Genomic DNA, 16,502 nt, shown 5'->3' with positions numbered 1-16,502 from the left:
TTTTGTGAGCTTTGCCAAGCTTCTCATGGGCTACCTCTAGCTTCTCATGAGTTGCTTTGAGCTCATCAAGGGCTTGCTTAAGGGATTTTACCTCCTTATTCAAGCTCTTGCATTCTCTTCTCTTAATGTCAAAGTGTTCTTTAGCATCTTCTAGCATGTCAAATAATTCATCCTTAGTAGGTTCATCATTATCACTATCACTATCATTTTCATTTTCATCATCATGTTCTTCATCACTTTCATCATCACGAGATTGTACCTTAGTGGCCTTAGCCATGAAGCATGATGAAGATTCGAAGAGAGAAGGCTTCTCATTGATGGCAATGCTTGCAAGAACCTTCTTCTTGGTGGTCTTGTGATCATCACTATCATCATCATCATCACTTGAGGAAGAATCACTATCCCAAGTGACTACATATGAACCACCCTTCTTCTTCTTGAAGGCCATCTTGTTCTTCTTCTCTTTCTTTTCCTTCTTGTCCTTCTTCTTGTTCTTCTTGTTGTCATCATCATTGTCACTATTGTATGGGCATTGAGCAACAAGATGATCTTTGCTTCCACACTTGAAGCACCTTCTTGACTCTTCTTTGTTTTTGGATGAGAACTTCTTCCTTCTAGCACGATAGCCCTTCTTCACCATGAATTTGCCAAATCTCTTGACAAATAGAGCCATCTTCTCATCATCATCATCATCCCAAGATTCATCTTCTTCACTTGATGTTTCTTGCTTAGCTTTGCCCTTGGATGATGTGGCTTTGAATGCCATGCTCTTCTTCTTGTCATCCTTCTTCTCATCTTTCTTCTCCTTCTTTTCTTCCTTCTCATCATCATCTCTATATGCATCATCGGTCATGATATCTTCTAAGATTTGGTTTGGTGTCATTGTGTTCAAACCGGTCCTCACTAGTAAGGTGACCAACATGCCAAATCTTGCAGGCAAACATCTCAAGAACTTATTGGAGAAGTCCTTGTCCTCTATCTTCTCACCAAGTGCCTTGAGATCATTGACAATCACTTCCATCTGATGGAACATGTCCGACACTCTCTCACCTTCCTTCATCTTGAAGCTTGCAAACTTCTCTTTAAGAATATATGCCTTTGCACCCTTCACGGCTTGAGTACCCTCAAATGATTCTTCCAAATTCTTCCAAGCTTCAAGAGCCATCTCAATATTCTTGATTTGCTCAAATGTTCTCACATCAATTGCATCATGAATGGCACTTAGAGCAATGTCATTATTTTGGAGAAGCACTTCTTTGGCCGCGGTGGAATTTTCCGGATCATCAATCTCAATTTTAGTTTCTACCACCTTCCACACCTTTCTATTGATTGACTTGATATGTGTGGTCATCTTTGTCTTCCAATAAGAATAATTTATGCCATCAAATTGGGGTGGCTTCTTGGTGTTGTTGATTTGAGCTATTTTAACACCTGAAGGTTGTTAAGCCTGAAATAACGGTGACCTCGGCTCTGATACCACTTAAAAGGTCCTAATGGCTAGAGGGGGTGAATAGCCTAATAAAAATTTCTACAACAACACTTAACAAAACGGTTAGACAATTATGAGGTGAAGCAAGTGTTGCGCTAGCCTACTCAAAATGCAAGCCATCTACCACAATTCTAGTTTAGATAGTATCTATTCACACAATAGCTATAACACTACCCTATGTTAGTGTGCTCTCAAAGGCTAACTAAAGAGCCACACCAACCAAGCAAGCAAGCTCTCACAACTAGTTACACTAAAGAGCTTGTCAACTAGTTTGCGATAAAGTAAAGAGAGTGATCAAGAAGATTATACAGCCATGAAGATGAAGAACCAAGCAATCACAAGGATGATTAACAATGAAGACCAATCACCTCGGAATCAATGATGAACACAATGATTTTTTACCGAGGTTCACTTGCTTGCAGGCAAGCTAGTCCTCGTTGTGGCAATTCACTCACTTGGAGGTTCACGTGCTAATTGGCTTCACATGCCAAACCCTCAATAGGGTGCCGCACAACCAACACAAAATGAGGATCACACAAGCCACAAGCAATCCACTAGAGTACCTTTTGGCGCTCCGTCGGGGAAAGGTCAAGAACCCCTCACAATCACCACGATCGGAGCTGGAGACAATCACCACCCTCCGCTCAACGATCCTTGCTACTCCAAGCCATCTAGGTGGTGGCAACCACCAAGAGTAACAAGCGAAATCCACAGCGAAACATGAACACCAAGTGCCTCTAGATGCAAACACTCAAGCAATGCACTTGGATTCACTCCTAATCTCACTATGATGATGAATCAATGATGGAGATGAGTGGGAGGACTTTGGCTAAGCTCACAAGGTTGCTATGTCAATAAAAATGGCCAAAGATATGAGCCATAGCCGGCCATGGGGCTTAAATAGAAGCCCCCATGAAATAGAGCCGTTATACCCCTTCACTGGGCATAACGCGTCCGGTCGCTATACCGGATGTGTTCGGTAGCTGCTAGACCGCCATGTGTCCCACTGTTGCCTCCAACGGCTCTCTGACACGACGATCGGACGCTCAGCACAAAACGATCGGACGCACAACCGCTGAGTCTGGTCGAGTCCGGTGAGCCTCTAGGGCCGACCGGATGCGTCTGTTAGAATCTGGCCGGACGCTGAGCCTCAGCGTCTGGTCGAGTATAGTAAGTACCCTTGCCCGACCGGACACGTCCGGTGATATCGGACCGGACGCTGCCAGTGTCCGATCGGCTGCTCTACCGTATACTGCCTTTTCTGATTCACACTGGATGTGTCTGGTGTGGTGACCGGACGTGTCCGGTCACTAAGTCTGTCGCTGAAATACCGGACGTGTCCGGTAACCATACCGAACGCGTCCGGTCACTCTGTAACCAGCGCGACTAACTCCTCTTCGACTCTATCTTCTTCACCCTTGCTCAAATGTGCCAACCACCAAGTGTATCACCTTGTGCACATGTGTTAGCATATTTTCACAAACATTTTCAAGGGTGTTAGCACTCCACTAGATCCTAAATGCATATGCAATGAGTTAGAGCATCTAGTGGCACTTTGATAACCGCATTCTGACACGAGTTTCACCCCTCTTACTAGTACGGCTATCAAACCTAAATGTGATCACACTCTCTAAGTGTCTTGATCACCAAAACAAAATAGCTCCTATGGTTTATACCTTTGCCTTGAGCTTTTTGTTTTTCTCTTTCTTCTTTCCAAGTCTAAGCACTTGATCATCATCATGGTATCATCATCATCATGCTATGATCTTCATTTGCTTCATCACTTGGAGTGTGCTACCTATTTCATGATCACTAGATAAACTAGGTTAGCACTTAGGGTTTCATCAATTCACCAAAACCAAACTAGAGCTTTCAACCGAGCAGCCCGACCAACTGGTCAGCGACGAAGAATCGGAACACCGAGGAGTCCCCAGCTTAGCTGGCGATGAAGCGATGGACAATCCGACCAGTTGGTTGGTGAAGAACTGTGCACCGAGCAGCCTAACCAACTGGTCGGCGGCAAAGTGAGCGCTGAGTAGAAGTGAACGCCGAACAGTCCGATCAACTGGTCAGCAATGAAGTCCGTGAACCTAGCGGTCTGACCAGTTGATTGGCAGAGAAGTCCGAACACCAAGAAGTCCCAGCGTGGATAGCGACGAAGCCCATGCGATGGGCAGTCCAACCAACTGGTCGGCGGCGAAGTGAACGCCGAGCAGGAGTGAGTGTCGAGCAGTCCGACCAGTTGGTTGGCGGTGAAGTCCATCCGATAGGTGGTCCGACCACTTGGGTGATGATCATCTTGTCTAGTCCCTTAGCGTAAGCTCGTTGACCAAGTCGTGCCCCTACGAAATAAATATGTGCAGAATGGGTAGTATATGATGTAAAAATAAATATATGAACTCGGCAATGAAGCAACAGAGTGGAGTAGATAAACATTATGTTTGTTTGAAGTGTTAATATTTTAAATATGAGTAACTTCCTGCCAGTTGGTTTTGTATCGCATCACCAGCCCCAACTAGCCCAAACTCTATAGCGCAGAGTGGCTGGCACCCGTGTACGCGTAAGAGAACAGGCATCGCCGAGGAGCCACTGCCAACCACCCATAACGCAGAGGGCTGGCGCTCATGCACGTGTAGGAGTGAGATCAAGAACATGGCGGTTTCTAGTAACGCAAGTGAGAACATGGCTGGTCGGCGAGTTTACGGAGAAGATATTGCATTATGGATCATCTTAAACATAGAGATATTAAACATGGAGATATTTAATTATGGAGAATAATCAAATAAATAATAATTGGAGAAGCATGGCGAAAACTCAGAGAAAATAATTGGAGAAAGTTGTAATAAATGCAGATATAGTCAAAACATGACTCGGAAGCTCTAGTTTCATGTTTCTAGTACTTAGCTTTAGTCAAAACATCTGGTCGGAGCTCTAGTTTCATGATGGACGCATCTGGTCCCAAATCGTCGAAAACTTAGCCGAGACTTGGTGCCGCCACCTGACTCGGAAGCCAGTGCTCGGGCATAGGCTGGACTGTTGCAATTCGAAATCGGATTCAGCTGGCACGACAGTTGTACCTCGTATGCATGGTGCTTTTCTTTTGTGAATCTGATGATTCAGTGTTGACTTCGGAAACAATCCAGGAGAGCCAGAGTTGATCGGTCAAGTCACGGGTTGCCGCCATAGTAGATTCATTCTATCGCCGAGTGATATCGAGCATGTCAGGCTGCTGAAGCACGCCGCCGCGGGAAGTCAAGTTGTCACGAGTGGCATCGATCTTGAGGTAAGCCATCTGGTTCGCCATGGATCAGCACACATAACCCCTACCTGGCGCGCCAACTATCGACAAAAGATGCTCGGCAGTCCACCAAGGGGGCAACCCACGATGGTAAATTGATCGGCAGAGGTGCGCGTGATCAGGAACTAGATGGTGACACAAGGCACAGAGATAGCGATTTAGATAGGTCTAGGCCGTCTGATCGACGTAATACCCTATGTCCTGTGTCTTTGTTGGATTGTATTGATCTGGATGACCATGTACTTATCAACTAGGGAACCCATGCCCCTCCTTATATGCTCTGGAGGGATAGGGTTACAAGGAAAGTATCATATTTAATATTATACAATATCACATCTTGTAGCCTTGCGGTGCACGTCGACCAGTGCCGAGCACCGCACGCCTTGATCTTGTGGGCTGGACCTCCCTTGGTGGTGCGGCCCATGTCTTGTCCTATGGATATCGGGGGTCATATCCCCCACACGCAGCCAGGCAGAGATCGCCAGCGAAGCCTGAGGATGCATGGCGTCACCCACTCTGGACACAAAGGGGACCCCATTCGCGCTAGCAAAAGTGACAGCCAGGCCTAGCCCTAGATGAGCAAGGAGGTAGCGGCCATCCACGTCCTACATAGAGCACCACCTACGGCAACGATACCACCACCAACGACGGCAGAACCACTACATCGTCCTCGAAGCCGGAGGCCCCCGCAGCGCGGACCCCGATGTTCTCCACTATGATATGTGCTAGGCCCGTGACCAGAGCCGCAGTGGACACACCTGGCTAGATCCAACATTAGCGGCTTAGGATCCCATCGTTGGCAGAGGGGTACCTGCGACTGCCACGTCGTGGTCATGGATGTGGCGTTGGAGGTGCGGGATGAGCAAGCCGTGGTCGGGGAAGTTGAAGAGGAGGACCCGCTGGCGTAGCTGGAGGAAAGCATCATGAACGAGAACACGGACGCAGCGGCATCGGAGGCGGTGCACGTGACGCATAGAACGGGCAAACCCGACTTCACCACCGTTGTCGCGACCGGAGACGAAACGGGCATGGCCAGCCATATCTAGCGTCGATGGTCGCGGATCCCACCGTCGACAGTAGAAGGAGCTTCGGGTGGGTGAGAGGGGGAGGGGAGGAGAGCAAGCGGGAGAAGGTGGGGCAGGCAGATGCGGCGGCCCGCCTTTTTTAGCGCAGCACCGCTAGCCACCACCGCCACTCACCAGAGGGAGCGGCGGCGGTGGCCGGAAGCGTGGCCCGGAGAGGCCCTCACCGGCGGCGGTAGGTTTCCCCCAAGTCACCTCCAGAGAGACAACATGAGGGACGCCCGGACAACCCTTCCGTTTCGAAGTTTGGTGAAGATATAAGAGGCGACGAACGAAGCCATCATTAACTAGGTTTTTTCATTTTTTTTCATCAAGTATGTTATGGTTTCAAGTAGGGAATTGAAGTATCATCTGTAACACCTCGGGTGTTAGCCTTGCATAACTTGACTTGCATAACATGAGCATGAGCATCAAGCATTCATAAATCATCATTTACAATTGAAACATCTGATCGAAACATATGAAACATTGCTTGTTATTTCGTGTTTCTTGTAACATATGCATATGATCATGTGCAAATAAATGCTAGTGTGTAATGTTGGTCACTACAACACCTTAGTTACACTTAGATTAACAAAAGGAACCTTGTTCATGAAGGCCACATTTCATGATCAAGCACTTAAGCGATATTTCATGTGTTGACCTGAATAGCTATATGAGTGACTACTACATGAAATGCTTAAATGACCTTGCAAATTGTTTTAACATGCTTAGAGTATCATTAGGAACGACTTTGGTATTTGGGGCTAAGGCTAAATTGGTCATTTAGCCATAGTTTGAATGTGTATCTTGATTTCAAAGTGACATGTTTGACTAAAGTTGAACTAGGTGTTAGAGACCTTGCATGGAGGAGTTCACTAAAGCAAAGTTGTAGTGTTTGACATAAGGAACAACTTTTATTTTTATGTCATGGATTGATTTAGCTTCTAACATGTTCGAATTGGACTCACAAAAACCAGCTTTTCACTGTTTTCAACACTTCAAAAATTTTTCTAAGTGTTTGCTCACTAACAGCCTGACAGCCGATCTTTGGGATGACATTGCTCCTTAACCGTTGCGAATTAGGTCTTGATCGTTTAAGACGAATTACAGATGGTACTTAGGGCTACAACTTTTGTGTAAATTGTGAGCACTAATACTTCACGGATTAGAAGATCTAGCTCCATGAAAAACCGTCGTCAGGCACTGCATCGGGTCACTGAACGAACTGAATCGCGACGTCAGTGGCCGACACCGGCAGAGTTCGCGCGCCGCGTGTCCCTGGCGACGGCCGCGCGTCGCCGTTGCTCTGTCCGCGCAGGCCACGCCGCGTCTGGGCGCGCCTTCAAGTCGCCCGCACCCGCCCGCACTCCACCGCGCACCCCATTTGCTTCGCCTCGGCCCTCCTTCCTCGCAGCAGCAGCCCAGCTCTTCCGCGCCGAGAGCCGCCGTCGCCATAGCCAACGCCAGTCACCCTCGTCGGTTCTCCTCCACAGCAACTGCTCCACCAGCACCCCCACGTCTCACCGCCTCCACCCGCGCTCGTCAAACGCGCTTGGTAAGCCTCCGCAGCGCGCACATGCTCGCCGGAGCTCCGCCACCACCCTCCGTCGCCGTGGCCAGGCCTAACCAGACCACCCCAGGCCACGAGAGCGCGCGCACCAGCTTCCTTGTAGTCTGTAGATGCTCGGCGTAGCGTTTGTTTGAGCCGCCGTAGCCTTCACCGGCGTCCCGCCGACGTCCCGCCTCGCCGAGCCACCATGGCCGCCGCCGTCGTCCTTACCGTCGACGTTAGGGTTGGCCAAGGGGTTCAATAGAAGCGCTAGGTTGAGTAGGTCACGTCGTGAAGACGTTACCGCCGGCGGACTCGCCGTCGACGAGCCGTGGCCGCGCGAGCTTGCTCAGCGCCGCCGGCTCTGTTTCGGTTTCACTGACAGGCGGGCCCTGCTGACCAGCGGGTCCCACCTGTCAGCGACAGCAGTAGTGTGGGCTAATTCATTTTGAATCCAGTTTTTGATTTGTTTTGTTATTTTTGTATCTTTAGTTTGGTAGCTCCTAAAATGGTGAAATAAATATGATTGTGTTGCTTAGGAAGTGTAGTATTTAGGAAAAATATGTTCTTGGTTTCAACAGTAGAAATTTCTGGAGATTTAAATAGGGATTTCAAATGTGCTTTTGAATGTATTTAAATTTGTTTATTTTATATCTAGAGTTCCTGTGCTCCAAAAATTATGAAATTTTTGTGGTAGACTATTCTTGTTATATATGAGCTTGGGTAAAAATTTGAAGACCAGTGCATGTGTAGGTCTATAGTTATAGATTTTTCTTTTATAAATAGTTAATCCTTGCATGCATTTTTATAAATTAATTATGAGTCCAAAATTCATGAAATTTGTTGGAGGTAATACTAGTACCATATGGATGTTAGGAATAAATTCCCAGCTGGTGAAAAACGATTCGAATCGCCGTCTCTCCCGGATAGTGAGAAACTTGGCTAGCTCCAACATCGTAGTAACTGTGTTATGAAACATGATGGTTTGGATGAATATGGAATTACAATACCTGCTATGGTTACTATTGTATGATTCTAAATAATATACTACATGTTTGGCACAGGGTAGTTGCTAATCTAGAAATGGATAGTTATAATTAACTTGATAAAGGAATCACAAGTGTACAAAGATTAATTGCCTTTTTCGCAAAAATGTTGTCAAGTTACGTCCACTTATACAGCCTTGCATAATCCTTGGAGTCATTTTATTTCTGGTTCATGACGGGTAAGTCTAGCTGAGTACCTTCTTGTACTCAGGGTTTATTTTCCCATTGTTGCAGATGGCACTGTGTATCATGGTTATTGCAAGAGTTGCTTCTATCCCGCTGTGGATGAGGAGTAAGCCTTGGGCAGGCTTCCTTAGTAATTCCTATCTTTGCTTTTGTGGATCGTGATCTGGCATGGCACTGTATCAAACTACGTTGGAAACTTATCTTCGAACTTATTTGCTTCCGCTTTAATTATCAAACTCGATTTGTAATAACTTTCTATTCGTACTCTGATGATGAAAAGTATCTGTGAACTTTATGTAATATGTGACATGTATGTTGAATCCTGTACGATCTTGGTTGTTGTAAATCGTTTATCGAGACCCGTCGTGGTACTCGACGGACTACCGGGTTTATATGGGTTCAAGTATGACAGTGCGACCGCTTGCGGATTGCCATTATACTTGTATTCTTATAAATTGGTCGGTTCTGCGACAGCTGGCATCAGAGCAAGATTCAACGTTAATTGTCACAAGTGTATTTAAAAACAAAAGTTTTTGTTTTCCAAAAACCCTTCTCTAGCAACTATTAGTTATATAATAGGTAATTGAAATCTAAAGTGTGCCAATGATCACTTTCCTTATGCCCAAATTAAGGACTATTAGGTGGCTATTTAAGTACTAACATGGGGGTTTTTACTTCGTCGTCCATACGGCGTGCTATAGTATGGATGCCATTCACTTGAGTGGTAATGTATGGATCAAATGCCTCTACGCCAAGGTAAGATGAGTGTATGACCGCAAGATGTGAGCATGCGGTCGGGAAGAGTTAGCTTTGGTACGGCTATGTATACATGCTTGCATGTGTATATGGTACGTATTTAATTGTGGGTTTAAATTCTTGTTGGGTAGATTGATACGGAAGTATATGTATGGGTATACATGTATGGAAGTATTTACAATTACATTCTGCATATTTCATTATGGGTTTAGGGCTGAAATGAAATTTTATGCAGGTACACTAACAACGAAACGTGTAGCTCGACTAGTTACGCTATTTATGAGAGAACGTATGTATGCCACCGTGTCTACCGTTAGAAGCAAATTTTTCCTAAGTTTGTGAGAACGTACGGAACGAGCATGCATCATGTTAAATTACCATTCACATAATTATATTGTTCCTCCCCTTATAAAATTCTTACTCGGTTATGTAACTCTTATCCATTATGGCATTGTCTCACCAAGGGGTACATGTTAATGGTGCAGATGGCACGCACCAAGCAGACTGCTCGCAAGTCCACCGGAGGCAGAGCTCCTAGCCGTCAGCTTGCTCCACGTACCCGTCAACGTCACACGTTCCTTGGAGAGTTTGGGATGCCTACACTCTTATGGAGAGTGCTCAGCTATGTAGGTTATCCTGATGGAATGGAACCCCGCTACTTCTGGGCGAATGAGCGGTTGGGAGAAGGTCTCTTAGTTACTGTAGAAGCCGTTGTTCGTCCCCGAGGTGACGATTCAGAGTGGACAGGCTGGTGTTATGAGTCGACTGGCAGGACTGCTGAAGAAGCAGCTGGCAGGGCAGCCTTTGGGATCTTGAGGGATATCATGGATCGTTTTCCTCAAGAGCTGGCAGCCGCCTTGGTTGGAGTCTTTCCCAGAGGTAACCCATCCATTGACTCATGGCAGCAGGCAAGAGGAAGATCTTTGGAAATTGGTGCAGCAGAAGGGCAGAACAGTGATAACCCTGCCATGAGCGCCATGTTCGCAATGATGAGAGTATTAGATGGAGTTGAGGGTAGCCTCAGACGTGTGTCTGGTGCTCTTGGTCATGCCCGCGAAGACCGACGTCAGCTTCAGAGGGAGCACGACGCCGAGATTGAGAGGCTCACTGAAGAGATGACTTGGTTAACCCACCAACGGAATGCAGCCTGGTCCAGGGAAGATGTCCTGAGAGCTCGACAGTTTGAGCTGGGACAGCAGCTGGCCAATGCCGAAGAATACAATGATAATCTGCATGAAGAGGTTCATCTACTGCACAATCAGCTCCACCCTTATGTACCACCTGGAGCCGCAGAAATGGATCTAGAGGGGTACGAGGAAGAAGAAGAAGTGGAACCTGAAGAAGAAGTAGAACCTGAGGAAGGAAATGATTCTGCATCTAACCTCGATAGTGATCATGATGAGGATTAGATCGCTTCGTATTTAGTGGAAGGACTAATGTATCACTTTTATTTATGTAATGGACCTGTAGTTCCAAGTTGGCATTAGTAACCAGACTATCATGTAATGTTAATCGCACGTTTGGGTAAACGTTAATGCAATTCTAGTTCCTTGTCGGTAATCACGCTTTAAAATTTCATGCGTTATGAGCACAATAAGTGGTCAAATTGGTGATGTCATGTTGCGAGAAAGAATTATTATGCCTCTGTTTTATTGTGATTTTGAGAATTTTCTCCAGTAATTTCAGTTTGGCATGAGTACAAAATTCCTCTGCAATCTCTTGACCTCAACCAATAATCGCTTATTGTTGCAACTTCGCAGATGACGCGCACCCGTGCAGGAGCTAGTAGCAGCCAGGATGGCAACCATGATGACCTGCCACCCCCACCGCCGCCGTCTGCTCAGGAATTCTTTGCCCAGTTCCTAGGGAGCCAGAGGACAATGGAAGAAGCTTTGCGCCTTATCGCGCAGAACACTGCTCGTGGCCACCCACAGCAACCAGGGGCCGAGCCAAATCAGCACAGTTCATTCAAGGAGTTTCTGGACACGAAGCCGCCGATCTTCAAGGTGGCTGAGGAACCACTGCAGGCCGATGAGTGGCTGAATACCATCGAGCAGAAATTTCGTCTGCTAAGGGTCACAGAGCACCTGAAAGCAGAATATGCTTCTCACCAATTACAAGGACCAGCAGGAATCTGGTGGACGCACTTTGTGTCGTCTCTGCCTGCTAATGCGAGAGTTACATGGGATCAATTCAAACTGGCTTTTAGAGGACACCATATTCCCCCGGGCCTGATGCGCATGAAAGCAGCAGAATTTATGAGGCTCACTCAGGGAACCAAGTCACTCACAGAATATATGCACGCATTCAACAACTTGTCAAGATATGCTCCAAGTTTCATGGATACTGAAGAGAAAAAGATTGAGAGTTTCAAGCGAGGGTTGGGTACCAAATTAATGAAGACTATGGCAAACTCCCGATGTGCCACGTACAATGAATTCATTAGTGATGCCTTGACCCAAGAAAATCACAACAACATGCATGCAGTTGCTAAAGGTCGCAAGAGGGCCTATGAGGCCGGTGCATCCGGATCTTTCCAGTCAAAAGCGCCTATCGCAGCTAGGCCACAATTCCGTCCACCTGCACCCAAGTTCAGGCCTCCACCACCGAAAGCTCAGAATAACAGGCCACAGAAACCCTTTCGTAAGGCGTTCACTATTGCCTTACCAAAAGGAAATGGCAATCAGGACAGCACCGCTGGATTCAAAAGTAATCAACCTTGTTTCAACTGCAACCAACTGGGTCATTGGTCCAAGGAGTGCCCCCACCCCAAGAGGAATGGCAACCCAAATCAGAACAATCAGAGGCAGGTGAATGCCAGGGCACGTCAAGGACAAGTGCATTATACCGCTGTGGAGGAAGTGCCCGCCGGAGAAGTTGTCACGGCTGGTATGTTTCTTGTCAACAAGCATCCCGCTGTTGTTTTATTTGATTCGGGAGCTTCTCATTCATTCATGAGTCAAGCATTTGCATCTAGACATGATCAAGAAATAATAGAAGTAAGTAAAGGGGGTTTTAACATAAGTTCAGCAGGGGGAACAGTTACTACCAAAAAGATAGTCAAAAATGTACTCATCTTGATACAAGGGAGGGAGTACACAACAGATTTGATAATATTGCCAGGATTGTCGATAAGTGTAATCTTAGGCATGAATTGGATGAAGTATCATGGTGCTCTTATTGACACTAGCACCCGTACCATTATGTTGAGAGAACCCACGGGAGGGAATGCTTTTCTAGTTCCACTCTCCCGCGATTTCGAACCCCAACATTTAGCCTGTGCTATCCAGGCCACCACAATATGTGATATTCCCGTGGTTTGTGAGTTTCCGGATGTATTTCCAGAGGAATTACCAGGTCTACCACCAGATAGGGACGTGGAATTTAAAATCGAATTAGTGCCAGGTACCGCACCCATATCCAGAAGGCCCTATAGAATACCACCCAATGAGTTAGCAGAACTCAAGGTTCAATTGCAAGATCTATTGGACAAAGGTCTTATCCAACCTAGTTCATCTCCGTGGGGATGTCCAGCACTGTTTGTGAAAAAGAAGGATGAGAAATACAAGTGGACACCAGAATGTGAAACAGCTTTTCACACCCTCAGAACTTTGTTGACTACCGCACCTGTGCTAGCACAACCAGACATTGAAAAGCCTTTTGATGTATTTTGTGATGCATCAGGAATAGGTTTGGGATGTGTACTTATGCAAGAAGGGAGAGTAATTGCATATGCCTCTCGGCAACTGAGAAAACATGAAGTCAACTACCCTACACATGATTTGGAACTTGCAGCCGTTGTCCATGCATTAAAGATATGGAGACATTACTTGCTGGGCAATGTATGTCATATCTATACTGACCACAAAAGCCTCAAGTATATCTTTACCCAACCAGAACTGAACATGAGACAACGTAGATGGTTGGAATTGATTAAGGACTATAATTTGGAAGTGCATTACCATCCAGGTAAAGCTAATGTAGTAGCCGATGCACTTAGTCGGAAGTCCCATTGCAACCCTATGGAAGCACTATTGGAAGATGGATTCAACTTGCTACATCCTGCTGTGCTACACAATATTACAATCAGTTGTTCGCTTGAGGGTAGAATCATAGAGCTACAGCAGAAAGATGTAGGAATAAGTCACATCAAAAGAAAAATGCAAGAGCAAGGAACCAAACATTTTAGATTGGACGAAAGAGGTGTATTATGGTTTGAGGACCGACTAGTGGTGCCAAAAGACCGTGAGCTAAGGAATCAAATTTTAGAAGAAGCTCACTCGTCCAAATTGTCTATCCACCCGGGTAGTAGTAAAATGTATCAGGATCTAAGAAACCGTTTTTGGTGGACTAAGATGAAGAAAGAGATCGCAGCCTATGTTGCTAGGTGTGATAACTGTAGCAGAGTGAAAGCCGTCCACATGAAAACCGCTGGATTACTTCAGCCATTGCCTATTCCAGGATGGAAATGGGAGGAAATCAGCATGGACTTTATCACAGGCCTTCCAACAACGCCCCAAGGTCACGATTCAATCTGGGTCATTGTTGATCGTCTCACCAAGTCAGCACATTTTGTACCAGTTCACACAACATATCACGCGGGTAAATACTCTGAGTTATATGTTTCCCAGATCGTGAAATTGCATGGAGTACCCAGGACCATAATCTCAGATAGAGGACCACAGTTCATAGCTCGTTTCTGGGAGCACTTGCACCAAGCTTTGGGAACCAAGCTAATCAGAAGCTCAGCTTATCATCCGCAAACTTCAGGACAGACAGAGCGAGTGAACCAAATCCTAGAAGATTTACTTAGGGCTTGTGTTATATCTTCAAAAGGTTTATGGGAGAAATGGTTACCTTTAGCTGAATTCTCCTATAACAACAGTTATCAAGCGAGTATCAAAATGGCTCCATTTGAAGCCTTATATGGCAGAAAATGCAGAACTCCATTGAATTGGATTGAGCCCGGTGAAAGGAGATATTTTGGTATTGATTTTGTCAATGAAGCCGAAGAACAAGTACGTATCATCCAACAACACATGAAGGCAGCTCAATCAAGACAGAAGAGTTATGCCGACAGGAGAAGAAGACCACTGACTTTTGAAGTGGGTGACTATGTATACTTGAGAGTATCACCCATGAAAGGTGTGAAGAGATTTGGGATGAAAAAGAAGCTTTCACCAAGATATGTAGGGCCATACAAAATTTTGGAACGAAAAGGAAATGTTGCGTACAGGCTACAACTCCCACCAGAGATGAGTGCAATCTTTGATGTGTTCCATGTTTTGCAGCTAAAGAAATGTCTTCGAGTACCGGAAGAAGCTATTGCACCCACCAACGTGCAACTTCAATCGGATTTGACCTATGAAGAAAAGCCAATTCGAGTATTAGAAGAGATGGAGAGAGTAACAAGAAGTAAGATCATTAAGTTTTATAAGGTGGTGTGGAACAATCACAGTGAACAAGATGCTACATGGGAAAGAGAAGATTATCTGCAAGAAGTTTATCCTGCCTTTTTCCAAGAATGGTAGGTCTTGCAAATCTCGGGACGAGATTTTTATAAGGGGGAGGGGCTGTAACACCTCGGGTGTTAGCCTTGCATAACTTGACTTGCATAACATGAGCATGAGCATCAAGCATTCATAAATCATCATTTACAATTGAAACATCTGATCGAAACATATGAAACATTGCTTGTTATTTCGTGTTTCTTGTAACATATGCATATGATCATGTGCAAATAAATGCTAGTGTGTAATGTTGGTCACTACAACACCTTAGTTACACTTAGATTAACAAAAGGAACCTTGTTCATGAAGGCCACATTTCATGATCAAGCACTTAAGCGATATTTCATGTGTTGACCTGAATAGCTATATGAGTGACTACTACATGAAATGCTTAAATGACCTTGCAAATTGTTTTAACATGCTTAGAGTATCATTAGGAACGACTTTGGTATTTGGGGCTAAGGCTAAATTGGTCATTTAGCCATAGTTTGAATGTGTATCTTGATTTCAAAGTGACATGTTTGACTAAAGTTGAACTAGGTGTTAGAGACCTTGCATGGAGGAGTTCACTAAAGCAAAGTTGTAGTGTTTGACATAAGGAACAACTTTTATTTTTATGTCATGGATTGATTTAGCTTCTAACATGTTCGAATTGGACTCACAAAAACTAGCTTTTCACTGTTTTCAACACTTCAAAAATTTTTCTAAGTGTTTGCTCACTAACAGCCTGACAGCCGATCTTTGGGATGACATTGCTCCTTAACCGTTGCGAATTAGGTCTTGATCGTTTAAGACGAATTACAGATGGTACTTAGGGCTACAACTTTTGTGTAAATTGTGAGCACTAATACTTCACGGATTAGAAGATCTAGCTCCATGAAAAACCGTCGTCAGGCACTGCATCGGGTCACTGAACGAACTGAATCGTGACGTCAGTGGCCGACACCGGCAGAGTTCGCGCGCCGCGTGTCCCCGGCGACGGCCGCGCGTCGCCGTTGCTCTGTCTGCGCAGGCCACGCCGCGTCTGGGCGCGCCTTCAAGTCGCCCGCACCCGCCCGCACTCCACCGCGCACCCCATTTGCTTCGCCTCGGCCCTCCTTCCTCGCAGCAGCAGCCCAGCTCTTCCGCGCCGAGAGCCGCCGTCGCCATAGCCAACGCCAGTCACCCTCGTCGGTTCTCCTCCACAGCAACTGCTCCACCAGCACCCCCACGTCTCACCGCCTCCACCCGCGCTCGTCAATCGCGCTTGGTAAGCCTCCGCAGCGCGCACATGCTCGCTGGAGCTCCGCCACCACCCTCCGTCGCCGTGGCCAGGCCTAACCAGACCACCCCAGGCCACGAGAGCGCGCGCACCAGCTTCCTTGTAGTCTGTAGATGCTCGGCGTAGCGTTTGTTTGAGCCGCCGTAGCCTTCACCGGCGTCCCGCCGACGTCCCGCCTCGCCGAGCCGCCATGGCCGCCGCCGTCGTCCTTACCGTCGACGTTAGGGTTGGCCAAGGGGTTCAATAGAAGCGCTAGGTTGAGTAGGTCACGCCGTGAAGACGTTACCGCCGGCGGACTCGCCGTCGACGAGCCGTGGCCGCACGAGCTTGCTCAGCGCCGCCG

This window comes from Miscanthus floridulus, chromosome 8 (assembly GCF_019320115.1).
Source record: "Miscanthus floridulus cultivar M001 chromosome 8, ASM1932011v1, whole genome shotgun sequence".
Taxonomy (NCBI): Eukaryota; Viridiplantae; Streptophyta; class Magnoliopsida; order Poales; family Poaceae; genus Miscanthus; species Miscanthus floridulus.
Note: the sequence above shows the minus strand (reverse complement) of the source record.